This window comes from Corvus brachyrhynchos, unplaced genomic scaffold (assembly GCF_000691975.1).
Source record: "Corvus brachyrhynchos isolate BGI_N302 unplaced genomic scaffold, ASM69197v1 scaffold7, whole genome shotgun sequence".
Lineage (NCBI taxonomy): Eukaryota > Metazoa > Chordata > Aves > Passeriformes > Corvidae > Corvus > Corvus brachyrhynchos.
Genome location: NW_008239054.1, coordinates 1614133 through 1628154, shown reverse-complemented (window position 1 = coordinate 1628154; position 14022 = coordinate 1614133).

The window sequence follows — 14022 nt, the reverse complement described above, 5'->3', positions numbered from 1 at the left end:
GAGCTGGAGTCCAAAGCAGCAAAGTGGTACGCCACTATTGACATTGCCAATGCATTCTTCTCCATTCCTCTGGCAGCAGAGTGCAGGCCTCAGTTTGCCTTCACCTGGAGGGGCGTGCAGTACACCTGGAATAGACTGCCCCAGGGGTGGAAGCACAGTCCCACCATCTGCCATGGACTGATCAAGACTACACTGGAAAAGGATGAGACTCCAGAACATCTGCAGTACACTGATGACATCATTGTGTGGGGGAACATGGTAACGGAGGTATTAGAGGAAGGAGAGAAGATCATCCAAATTCTCCTGGAAGCTGGCTTTGCCATCAAAAAGGGCAAAGTAAAGGGACCTGCCTGTGAGATCCAATTCCTAGCTGTATGTGTATGTATAAACGTGTGTGTTTAAAGTTGAAATGTATTAATTTGGGCATTGAGCAGACAGTATGGAATAAGGGGTGGAATGTCATGGGGTGATGTTATGAAGCCGCATTATTCCTTAACCCTCCGCTTAATGCTCAAGGACGCTGTGCCTTTAAGATGGACCCGGGACCGAGTGCGGGGCGGTTGAACGGCTGAGCCCAATGGTTCAGCCCAAGGGGCTCTGGGGGCTCGACAGGGCTTGGGAGGGAGTGCGCCAGGAGTGCTGTGCTGCTTTTTGGGTTTCTTTTGTGTTCCAGCTAGCTGGAAAAACGTTCTGTTGGTTTGTCTTGTTCTTTTTCTCTTCCCTTCCCCCCTTGCGTCACTGCTTCCCTTCCCTGCTTGCCTGCCCAGGGAGCCTGCGGGTTGGCCCCAGCGGGCCCATGGGGTGGCCCTGGCTGGTCTGAGCCCGTGTCTCTGTTCTCTGTCCGGGAATTTGTTGTATTTTGAGGGGTTTTTTTGCCTGTTCTACCCTGTTTTGTTTGGTGGTAATAAACAGTTTGTTTTTTCCACTTTCACTTGCTGTGACCCACTTGTCTTATTGGTGGAGGAAAAGGGGAGGCCCTTTTCCCTTCAGAGGAGACACTCATTCCAGAGTGTTTCCTCCTGAAGTTTTGTCTCCAAAACTGAGACACTCCCAAAGCACGTTGGTATGGCTGAAATGAGGTGGTGATGTTGCTACTCCCCATTCTGTTTGAAGTTGTTTGGCAGCATCTTGAGAGTCCCCCTGGCTGTAGAGATAGGCAGAACTCACAGGCATTACTTGGCTACTAGTTTGCCACGTTCTTACCCGTTCTGACTATCTTTTCCTGATACAGTAAGTTTTCTTCTAGGCACTCCAAAGGCTGAAATTCTACTTCCATAACTTTATAACTTATGTAGTAAAACTTTTGAAGGCTTAGCCTGGAAATGTCACTTTTCTGCTTGAGAAACCTTGTTTTTGGAATATCCAATTCTGGTGTGTAGTAGGAGGATTTATGCTTGCTGACAGAGGTAACTGCTGAGGCATGGCAAAACACATTTACTTAAAATTTCAGCATTTTTTTCCAGGTAAAGAAAAGAAATAGTTTGAGTAAATGAAGTGAGGAATGTTTATGAATTAGATGTGATATAAAGAAATGAGTTTCTTACTCAGCAGCCTGAATTGCTGCAAATGTTACTATATTAGAACTGAATGTCATGGATGCCCTTGTCAATATTAAATCTTTGCTATAAATACTATTTCTCGCATATATGCTAGGAACGTGGTGGACTCTTCAAAGGAATTGAACTAATCTGTAAGTAAGCATGGTCTTTAAAGATTGCATGTGGCAGTGCAGGCTATTCTTCTTAAAGGGAGTTAAGCAAATAACAGTTATCTTCTTCTAGAATTTTAAGTGTGAACTAGTTATTTCTTATTCATTTGCTTTCTGCTTCATGAATACTTATAATGTGTTTGCCACATGTCTGTGATATATTGATTCCATTAGTCTTCCTGGTTAACTCAAAAGGCATCAACACTTGCAGTCTTAGCCAGCCTTCCTATAGGGGATAGCTGTGGGAAGGCTACAGACCATGTTTAACTCAGCCTGTTTTCTAGTTCTAGCAGGTTATTTTTTGGACTGAGCATTATCACTCCTTTAGTGGTTATATAAACTCTGGGTATGCCACCACTGCAAAAGCAATGTCATTTGGTACTTTTCAGAAGTCCTTAATACTGCAAGTGAATCAATAATAGCAGTTCGTGCTGTCCTTGGAAGGGATTTGGCAAAGGGGTTCACAATAAATAGACTAATGGTGAAGTTTAGCTAGTCCTCTAAACTATTTGTCCTTAAAATTGTAAGTGAAGGAACAAGTAAATTTTCAATGGGAGATTTAAAATGGACACAATGTTTTTCATCAGAAGGTAAAATCCTTTACTGCTTCATTCTATTGTGTCTAAATATAAGAAAATGGATACTTGATCAGCTTTGGGGTTTTTTTGGTCATTTGTTTTTTTAAAATAAAATGATAAGCAATAAAAATATAATACCACTTATCTCAACATTGTTTTTTCTCCTCAAGCTTGTTTCTGTGCATTCTCAATTTCTGAGTTCTCATTCCCCAAAATCAGTGTTACTGCTCAAATTGTTGGTCCTTTTGCATGGAATCAATAACTCATTATTCTTCTGTTTTTAGTGTACCTGTGTCTTGCTGAGAGATCAATTTTTCAAATATGAAATCCAAGTAGGAATGATCATTGGTGTGTTAAATGTGTCAGGTTGGTGGGAAAGATTTTGAGAAGAAAAAGACCCTTTCCAGTGTGTGAACAGAGCCATTCCTGAATGATTAAAGTAGAATGTATTTATTGGTCTGGCATTATGATCAAGCATAAGAAATCCTCTGGTATCTTATTCTTTTTCTTCTGAAGTGGATCATGCTGTAACTTGATTGTGGGAGGAAAAATGTTAAGTTCTCTCTTCAGGAGTTAAAAAAACTGCATGTGGAGTTTCCTTACTTATTGTTACAGTACATTAGTGCTGTCTTCCATTTATGCTAATTTGTTGGCAAGATGATGTGTGAACACTCAACAAACCCAACTTGAAAAATCTTTATTGAAATAATAGCTTGATTGAGGAAGGAAAGGTGGAATAATAAGCCAATCAAAGAAAATTTATATTTAACTTCCACCTCTGTAGCTAAGTTTTTGTAACATGTGGAACTGTGGTTTTCAGCTTTTCTTAATTTGTCACCCCTTATGTACTTTTTTTTATGAGGATGATCAAGTTGATGAGTCTGAAAGCAGTTTTTTTGTGTACAACTCTCTCTAAATTCACCCTGAATGCTGGGAAGTGGTTAAGGGGGAAGGAGTGTTGTGAAAGCACATCCTTGCAGTTGTGATTTACAGGCCTCTGTAAGTACATGCCCAATGGTCTTAGGAAAATAAGTCATGTATGGCTGACCAGTTTTTAAGAGAAAGAAAGTGAATGTGAAAAATAAAAAATCAGAATATTATTAAGTGAGGCTTTAAAAATAATTAGATTTGTGTTCCAAATTTGAGATTAGAGGCAGCAATAATGGTTTACCTGTTATTCCAGTTGTGATCTTACTACCCTTTTGGGAAGGATCAACACTTATTCATAAGGTTATATGGATAAACAGGAGAGAGAATGTAAATAACTTGCAGATGGTGTTTGTGAATTTTACCTTTTTTTCAGACCCAGTTGTATTCATAGGTATAAGAGTTGGAGATGTTTCAGTCAACTGGCAAAATTACTTAAACCAAGATCTTACTTTTTTTTCTTCCTGTTTTCCCCATTGTTATTATGTGCTATTATTTATTTGACTTTTGTAGTAGCAAAATGCAGTATTTAAGTAAGGTGGCTCTATGAAAAGCTTGGACGTATTTCTTGCCTTCTGAATGTGGTATGAAACAGTTGACTGGCACTTCGGTATCTCACTACTCTGCTCTACCAGCTCCAAAGAACAAATCTTATTTTGTTTTCTTACTAAAAGGACAGCTTGTGTCTTAGGACTTAAACCTTACAGATGTACCTTAAGGCTGTACAAAACTTGAGGATTAATTAGAAGCATTGTCTTGAGTCACTGGTCCTTTGAGCTGTACTTTACTTCTCATTGAATATTCAACATTTGAATTTAAAGTTGGGGAGTTTTGTTTGTTGTTTACTGCGTAGGCTGTACCCCCTTAAGCCAGTTAAATTATTATCTTTTGTGAGTACTTCCAAGTTGTTTGTAGGGTGTACTCTATATCTTATGTAGAGTTTAGCTGAGAAGGTGCTTTAAAGAACTGACTTGTATTACATTTTACAACTGATCACACTTTCTGTGTCTTGTGAAGACAGACTGGGATGAATTAAATCATTTCACTCAGTGAATAATCCTATGTCATGATACAGATAGCCTTTCTAACAACTAAGTTGTGATTTCAGTGTATTATAAAGTTACTGGTAGATATCTCCAACATAATCTGTGTGAGTCGCTATCAGACTCTGGTTTTGTTAGTGTTGGGGTTTTTTCTTGTGATTCTCTGTGCTATTTTTGTTGTTACATTGTCATTTTGTGTCTCGCAGAAAAGAAGAATGCTACACTATCTTACTAATGAGAATGAACAAGCATTCATTCTAAAAATTCATAAGACTTTTGGGATTTGCAAGTGTTGTTTTTACACAGCTTGCTACTACAGTGCACCTAAATAACAACAAACAAACAGCTCTGTGAATTACACAATAAAAATGCCAGGTAATATTTTGTTGCTTGAAAATCCGTTCTAAGGTCCATAGCTTTGTTGGATGGCTTGCACTGACTATTCCAAACAGCTGTAAAAGTAGCTGTCTTCTGCAAGGACAGGTATTGAAAGGGAAAGTGACTATTTACTTATAAAATGTATTTCTGGCAATGCATCCAGGCAATGTTTTTCTCCATTTACCAGTGCTTCTCTATTCCTTTGTATCCACAGATTTTTTTTTTTTAGAACAGCAGCTGCTTGTATTGTACCAGAGCTGCCAAAAGTCTCAGTTAAACACTCGTGTGTAATACAGAAATTTCAAGAAAGCTTATTCAGAAATGCTGTAGCATATTTTAACCTACAACCTGAACATCTTTGTATCTTTGCACTAGTCCATCATTGAATACATTTAGAGTGTGTAATCTGTGAGTGTCCTGGACCTTGAAGGTTTCAGACAGCTTCCTCTTTCCCTGTTTTCAATGATCTCTACTTACCTGAAATATTTCAACCCACAGACATGATTCTGAATCCTGTTATAACATCATACAGTTGGCCATCTTGAACAGTCTTCCAAAACATCAAAAATCGCTTGGATTGGTAACTCTGCTCCTAGAAAAGGAGAGTGGAGCAGTTCTCCCTTACTAAATTTGTTTGTATTTGAGAGCTGGGGAACATAAGGAGTAAGTGAGCTCATGCTGGGGAGAGCAATGTGCATTATGGTGGAGAGCAAGAAGAAATTTCTGCCTTTCTTTGGGGAAAGCTCGTTGCAGGGTTGTCTGTGGGAAGCACTATTCTCTGTCACCCTGCAATATTGGTATCAGCACAGTGTTGGAAAAAATCTCTCCTCAAGGTAATAATTGACTGCAAGTATGGCACTGCTCCTACTACCCCTGTGACAGGCACAGCAAATTAATTATATCCCCTTGTTAGTGGCAGTAAGTGAACTCTTATGATCATGAGAGAATTTGACAAAAGAAAGATTTCTCCTTTTTCTCTGCAGGATATAATTGTTCCAAACAGATGTAAGCATTACCCCCTGCTCTAAAGCAGGCCACGGTCCAGATTAGGGTGAAGCAGGGAACCAAGGATAAAATTCATGTTAGAGCATTTACAGAGGGTTTAATTTGCTGTTCCAGCTAAACTGAGTCCTTGTGGCTGCCTCAGTGCCCTGTCCTGATATGCAAGAGGGCTGCAGGGCATCACTGCTACCCCAGCAAGTGCAGTTATAAGCTCAGTTCAGAAAGACACTCTCACACCAGGCTGATTCATGTCATCCAGGAGAAGTGAGCAGAAATTCTGGGAGAATTTTTCATTCTCCACCCAAGAACAGGACTTGTTCTCTTTTGCATGTCTTGCATTGAAAGTACTTTAAATTTAACTGTTGAAGTAGAATGCTTTTTAAGGTGCATTTTAAGTAACAAGCTTTAAAGTTCAATGAGTGCTTAGCAAACACAGAAACTGCAGCCTTCTCTGAAGGTTTTCCTTGAAATTTTATGAGGTTTGCAGTAATGTATACTTGTTTCCTAGAATTTACAGACAGCAATGCATCCACCTTGCTTTTCTTTGGGTGTGGCAGTTTGGTTTGTGTTTGTTTTTTATTTGTTTTGTTTTTTATTTGTTGCTTTTTTCCTTCCTCAATAGCTAAAAATGTTTTGATGGTGAAAAATCATAGACTCATAGAATAGCTTGGGTTGGAAAGGACCTTAATGATCACTTGGTTCCAACCCCCCTGCCATGGGCAGAGATGCCACCTACTAGAGCAAGTAGTTTTTCAACTTGGCCTTGAACACTTCCAGGGATGGGGCATCCACAGCTTCTCTGGGCAACCTGTTCCAGTACCATCACTGCCATTTGAATGATAATTTTGAACTAAACGTGAGTCCTCCTTGGGTAATATTAATTTTTGTATTTTTAATTTATTAGCCCTGTGTTCATAAGTTCGACTTGTGCTCTCTTAACTATTGTATGAATTTTTTTTTAATGTACTCTTCCAAGTGCCACAGCTGCATCTACAAACCCTTTAAAGAGTATTCAAGGCAGCCTTGTAAATAACTGTTATTGACTGTATTGATCACTTTTTTATCCTGAGACATTATTGTGTGGAGTGCAGAAGTAGTTCTTCCAGGTAGCTCTCCTGAGGGCAAGTCCTGTGTCATGCTGATGTAGGCTGTTTGAGCAATGGTTTTCTGTATTGCAGGTATTCTGTGTGTAGGCCAACAGAAAATACATGTGTATTCCCTCTTTAAATTCACTAATTTACCTCTAAAATGTTTAAACAAATCTAATGGAACTTTCCCATCTTAAAAAGAATAAAGTAAGTTTTCTCTGCTTGGTAATGGGACAAATCAATTTATAAAAGAAGATTTTTTTTTTTTCCCCCTTTTGTAATAGAACGGAATTCTTTGTTTAAATGTGGAGTTTATTTTAACCAATTTGTTTTGGAAGCTGGGCAAAGGCATGGTGAGAGTGGAGAACAGAACATAGGAGTAGATACCAAGTATGCAAATATGCTGAAGCCCACTGTTTCTTAAGGACCAGAACAACACTGTGGTTATGCAACCAAAATATCTCTGAAAACTTATGATTGTTCCACCAATAGTTGAGAAAATCTTGTTAGATACTTCGGTTCACTGAAGACTTGAAAGCATAAGGACTCAGCTCACAGTTTGTAACTTGGCAGTGTCTGGAGCCAAGAAAGCAAAGAGTGTCGACATTTCCCTTCCTTATCATTCTGTAATCTAATCCCTGCAAAACAGTCACTGTCCAATTTGGGCTCTTTGAGATACTTTTGAAGAGAAGTGTGTCATTTTTCAAAAGATGTGATTGCTTAAATCTTCAATATGTAAAAACCCAATGCCTCTGGAAATGAAAGTCTTTTTGGACAAAAGAAAAGGATTATCAGGGAGTATTATCAACATGCTGCATTTATTTTTAGAAAACACAGCATTTGCTTCCAGCAATGTGCAATTATGGTCCCAGTACTAGTAAATCTTTCCTATTATATATAAGGAAGGTTATTTGGTTTAGTGACAAATAGATTTCATCAGATTCCTACCTTTTTTTTGTCAGATCTGTGCTGTCCAAGGGGAAGGCATTGGGGATACACTTGCCAAAACATGACTGCAGATGCTTTTGCAAATTAGGTTTTCCCAAAGCAATGTAACAGCATGAATCTGCTCATAAAAGTATTGCAGAAAAAAAGTAGAGCTTTATTCAAGTATGTGTAACAATAATGTGGCATAAAAGATGATAATTTTGTCTTTGTATTGACATAAATCACTTACTGGTGAGCAGTACCTTTTTGTGAAAGTGGCATCATAAGAGTAGGCAATAACTGACTGGAAAGGTCATTTGATAAACCAAGAACTTCAGGCATCTGTTTATTATTGACATTTTTCTTTCCTCTCTCAAACAGAAAACAATTTTCTTTCTGTCGCTCTCAAATCTCCATATAAATTGCTAAGAGTAGCCAAATACCTTGGCTTCAAGACTTGAGGGTATTTCTCCCCTTTTTGTCTGCAGTTTCCAGATCCTGTAAGGCAGAGCATGTGCTTCCAATTGGTGCACCCACACAATACAGACACAAATTTTTGTACAGAGATTAAAACAGACAGGGAAAAAACACTTTTGGGGTCATCCCCAGAAAACATGAACAAATCTACTGGCCTTCCATGATTCTTCTCTTCAGCTAATTTGGCTTAATGTGTGCTCATGGAACACATGCACTCATGTATTCTCACTCAGCTCATAAGACTGGCATTATTAATGGGGTTATCTGTGCACTGCTGATCTTGGAAGAGCTGTCTCCCCAAAGATCTCCTACTTTCCCCTCAATTAGCAACTGAATTTTGGGCATTCCTTGCACAACTCCCCCTTCAATCATCTGTGAAATCCATCTATCTCTTAGTGCGCTTTCAGGAACATGTAAGCAGCTTGATGTTATCCATTTATGTCCACCAATTTCTTATGTCACCTCAAATAGTTTCCCATATCAGGTAACTCAGTTACCTAACTTAGTTGGCTCAGTAAGGTAATGCTTGAGAGAGGGACTAGTAATCTTTCTCCAACCTTAACAAGTTTTTTTCCCCTTTCTTTTTGTGCCCACTTCTATGTATTAGTATCATATGGCTTAATTCCAGGCAGTTGTTGAAGAACATCTCCCACATGAGGCTATCTGATCTGCACTTAAATGTATCAAGTAAATACCATCTGCATGTTGTGGTTTAGGAATGGTACTCCTAAATCCAGAGCTCCCACTGGGATTGTCCCAAACCACACACTGCTCTCTCACACCACCCCACCCCTGCCTTTCCCTTCTCCTTCCCACTGCAGTGAGGTGGAGTTGAGAATTGGCGGCACAAAAGGTGAATATTATAGGCTAAGAGAAGAACACTTTACTGGAAACAGCAATGAGATTAGAAAAGGGATAATAACAGCCACAATATTAATAACAAAAGGTACAAAAGAGAGGGTAATTCACATGCAAAAATGCTCACCATGGAGCCCAAGACAATGAACAATGGTAGACAGCTTCGCCACTACCCTACGCTTTCAGGCATGAGGCATCCACAACTTCTCTGGGCAACCTGTTCCAGTGTCTCACCACTCTAACAGTAAAGAATTTTTTCCCAATATCTAATCTAAACCTACTCTCTTCCAGTTTGAAACCAGTCCCCCTTGTCCTGTCACTACATGCCCTTGTAAACAGTCCCCCTTCATCTTTCTTGTAGACTCCCTTCAGGCACTGGAAGGTTGCAGTTAGGTCACCTCAAAACCTTCTCTTCTCCAGGCTGAGCCCAATGCTCTCAGCCTTTTCTTGCAGGACAGGTGCTCCATCCATCTAAACAACTTGGTGGCCTCCTCTGGACTCACTCCAACAGGTCCATGTCCTCCCTGTGCTGGGACCCCAGAGCTGGATGCAGCACTGCAGGTGGGGTCTCACCAGAGCCGAGGGGCACAATCCCCTCCCTCACCCTGCTGCCCATGCTGCTTTGGATGCAGCCCAGGACACAGCTGGCCTTCTGGGCTGTGACTGGACATTGCTGGGTCATGTCCAGCGTCTTACCCAGCACCCCCAGTCCTTTTCACAGAGCTGCTCTCCATCTGTTCATCCCCAGCCTGTGTTGATACCAGGGATTGCACTGACCCAGGTGCAGCACCATAAACTTGGTCTGGTTAAACCACATGAGATTCCTGTGGGCCACTTTTTGAGCTTGTCCAGATCCCTCTGGATGGCATGCCATGCTACAGGTGTGACAACCGCACCCCTCGGCTTCCTGTCATCTCCAGATTTTCTGGGTGTGCACTCAATCCCTTTGTCTATGTCATTAATGAAGATACTAAATAATATTGGTCTCTATACAGACACCACTTGTCACTGTTATCCATTGGGGCCCTGAGCCATTGACTACTACCCTCTGGATGTGATCATCCAGCCACTTCCTTATCCATCTAAAAGTCCATCCGTCAAACCTATTTCTCTCCAATTTTGAGAGGGGGTGTTGTGAGGGACTATGTCAAAGGCTTTACAAAATTTCAGATAAATGACATCTGTAGCCCTTCCCCAGTCCTAGGATGTCGCTCTGTCATAGAAAGCCACTGGACTGGTCAGGCAGGACTTGCCCTTGGTGAAGCTCTGCTGGCTTTTGAATAACAGCATTGGAACAGATTCTCTGGATCACATTTCTTGGTATCGTGTTCAATATTGATACTTCAGCTTTAGTTTATGGGGTCTGGATTTCAAAGGGAGAATTATTTAATATGCTGAGAAATCCAGGTGATTCTAAACCACGTGCCATTTAGGCCCTATTATTGTTCTGTTTCATATATCACAAAGTTAGACTTAGCAGAACACAAACTAAGAAAATTAGTATCAGAGGAAATCATGGAATTTTTGATACTTCTCTTTTGGTTGTGAAGGCAAGGCTGAGGAAGGAGGCTTGAGAGAGAACAATTGGAGTAAATAGTCAAAAAATCAGTATTTTGTTTAAAAATAGTACATAATTATGTGTTTATTCTAAAAATATGAAAAATCTACATGACATTGAGTAAGTAAGCAAATTTCTTTCAACAGATGTGAGGATGCTCTTCTTCTAAATTGTGTAGCATTGTATGATATTGCTTGGCATTCAATATCTTCCTGTAATTATTATTGAGATTTGTACTTCCTTGCTTGTTTAGAAAAATTTTGTCGTTTATTTGTAAAACTTACTTATGTTCTCGAGATCTTTTCAACAGCCTTACATATCTTCATGCAGGCTTTATGTACCATATGACAGGAACTGCTTCTGAAGATCCAGTTTTCCTTTCTTTTTTTTTTATTTTTTATTTTTAAATTCTGGTTCTTGAAAATCCCCACTGATGTATTCCTGGGTGTATGAATATTGCACAAAAAAAGTGTGATGTAGAAATGAGCCTGATGGATAATACAGCACTTCCTCAGATTTTAAAAAGAGCATTTATTTTTCAGTATGGCTATGCATTTCCACAGATAACTATTTAGGAGCAGGTGCTTTCTCTCTCCCTCTATCATCTACTCCCCTAAATTCAACTACCCGAAACTACCAGAGAGATAAAGGAAGATAATACTGTTTCAAACATCTTTTCAGCAGCAAAATGGGATAAATCAAAATATTCCCTGAGATTTTTTTAATCTGGAGTTGCTTAACTACCTTTAGCTAGTTTTTGTTGAGGTTGGAGGTAAAATAATTACAATAATTACCCAAATATTGCCTATGAACTTAAGTTAGACTTGACTCAGTTTCTAGCACAAAGAGCTCCTTCATAGGCCATTTCCCTTCAAATTATTCATTTACAGAAAAGCAACAATCAGTATGGGTTTTTTTCACTCTTAATGAGGTAGAAAAAAATGTGCACACATTTTGTCACTAATTATATGTTTCTAGCACTTTTGTTTTCAACATTTTAATGGCTTCAGTTCAAATATAACAGTTCTCTTAAGGCTTTACTTCCACTTTGTGATCTTTTTTTGAAACATTGTCAACTTGGGAATGTTGGGTACTTGATATAATAATGAAATTTCTTTGATTATTAAATTAATATATATGGTAAAACTCACTTCATGTAGCTTTGGCTGTTTACTTCTAAGCAGTAAAATACAACATGAAACTGTAGATTCACAGAAGAATGGATTTTTTTCCTAGTATATAAGTACAGGTTAGTTTTGGCATTGATTAAACAGATTACCTAGAAACTCTAAACTGTTTTTTTTTTTTTTAAAGATACTCCATATATATGTGCTTATGTTCCAGGAGGTTATGAAAGATCCAGAAATAAAGAACATGAAATATGTCACTTTTCATAACATGAATAAGGCTTTATTTTTATAGGCTGGAGAAAATTTCTGCCACAAGAGGGGTAAATAATTAATTTAAATGGTTCTAAGAATATTTAGATGCAAGGATCCAGTACTTAACCTCTAATCTCCATCAAGTCAATGCAAACTGACCACTAGAAAGTGCCAGGTTCCTATGGGACAGAGATGAAATGCTGCAGTATGAACATGTTATTCCATTCAGTGGGAACATTTCAATCTTCCTCATTGCAGAGGAACCACTCTATTTCTCAGTGGTCATGAATGTATAATGCATGGGAATATTCATATTCATTATTTAGGAAAAGAATGTTCATTGCGTTATGGGGAAATCTGAGTTACATCAGTTTGTGGATCAAGATAGGCATATTCTTGATGAGTTTTTTCAGGACATATATTTTTGAGAGAGCAACCCATTAAAGCAACCCTTCTGTAGTACTGCAGAATGTAAGTTTATTTGTGGAAATACAGACATTAATAAATTAAGCTTTCCCTTTACACTTTTAAGTAGGTGTCATGGGTTGACCCTGCCTGGATGCCAGGTGCCCACCAAAGCTGCTTTATCTCTCCCTTCCTCAGCTGGACAGGGGAGAGAAAATATAATCAAAGATCCATGGGTTGAGATAAAGACTGAGAGAGATCAGTCACCCACTACTGTCATGAGCAGAACAGACTTGACTTGGGCAGATTAATTAAATATATCGCCAATCAAATTAGAGTAGGCTAATGAGAAATAAAACACCTTCACCCCACCCCTCCCTTCTTCTGGGCTAAGCTTCACTCTTGATTTTCTCTGCCTCTTCCCCTTCAGTGGTGCAGAGGGACAGGCAATGGGGCCTGTGGTCAATTCATTATGTGTCGTCTCTGGGTCCTAGTGGACAAGAAACTGACCCAGTAATGCTCCCTTGTAGCAAAGAAGGCCAGCAGCAGGTCAGGGGGGGTGATCCTTTCCATCTCTTCAGCCTGAGAAGGCTCAGGGGGAATTTAGTATGTATAAATACTTGATGGGAGGGAATGAAGATGGAGCCAAGCTCTTTCAGCAATTTCAGTGACAGGACAAGAGGCAATGGGCACAAATTCACACATACAAAGTTTCATCTGAACACAAGAAAACACTGTTCTGCTGTGAGGGGAGCCAAACAGAGTAACAGCTTGTGCAGAGAGGTTGTGGAGTCTCCATCTTGGACCCACTCAGGAGTCAGTTGGACAAAGCCCTGGATGACCTATCCCTTCTGACTCCCCTTGAGCAGGGAGTTAGGACTATACAATTTTGAGAGGTCCCTTTCTAACCTCAATGATTCAGTGACTTTGATATCCCTGATCATAGCCATCAAAATTGTTTTTATTTTTTTTTAACCAGTGCATCTTAAATTAGTTCAATTTACACATGCATTTAAAAGCTTTTTTTCTTTTTACTTGATGAGAAAGATTTTTATTATTAAGCAGCAGAACTCATCTGGAACATGGAGACCAATTCACAAGAGAAATTCTTATTCTTTTTTTCTCTCTTCATGCAGTGTTCTGAAAATGTAAATGATTTCTACAGTCTTTTCTTTGCAGAATTTTAGTAGAGATGTTTCATCTGCTAGAATAAGCTATCTAGAAAAATTAAGGTGCATTTGTTCTCTGAATTTGTTACATTATTTACATGTCAAAATGTAGACTGGGTACCAATATGCAAAATACATGCAGTAGCTTGAACATTTCTCTGGTTTTCATGCTTTTTTGCACGAAAAAAAAACCCAACCCAAACTAAAAAGAAATTAGATGATGATACCTTACATTCTTTTTTAAGAAGAAACAACATTAGGCAAAAATGTGCGAAGTGCAAAACACTTGTACAAAGATGGGGAATTACCCTTATTCTTTTCCATTCTGAAGTCAAATGGTTAATTTATTGGGACAGATAGGATTTAAGCCAAAATTTAGACAAGTGGATTTAAGCCAAAATTTAGAAATTTTGATTAATCATAGCTTTGTTATTTATGTATTTAGCATTTCAAAAGATCCTGGGGACTTCCACATATTCGTTGTGTAGATTTGTGTCAAAGAGATAATTCCAAGTTATCAGC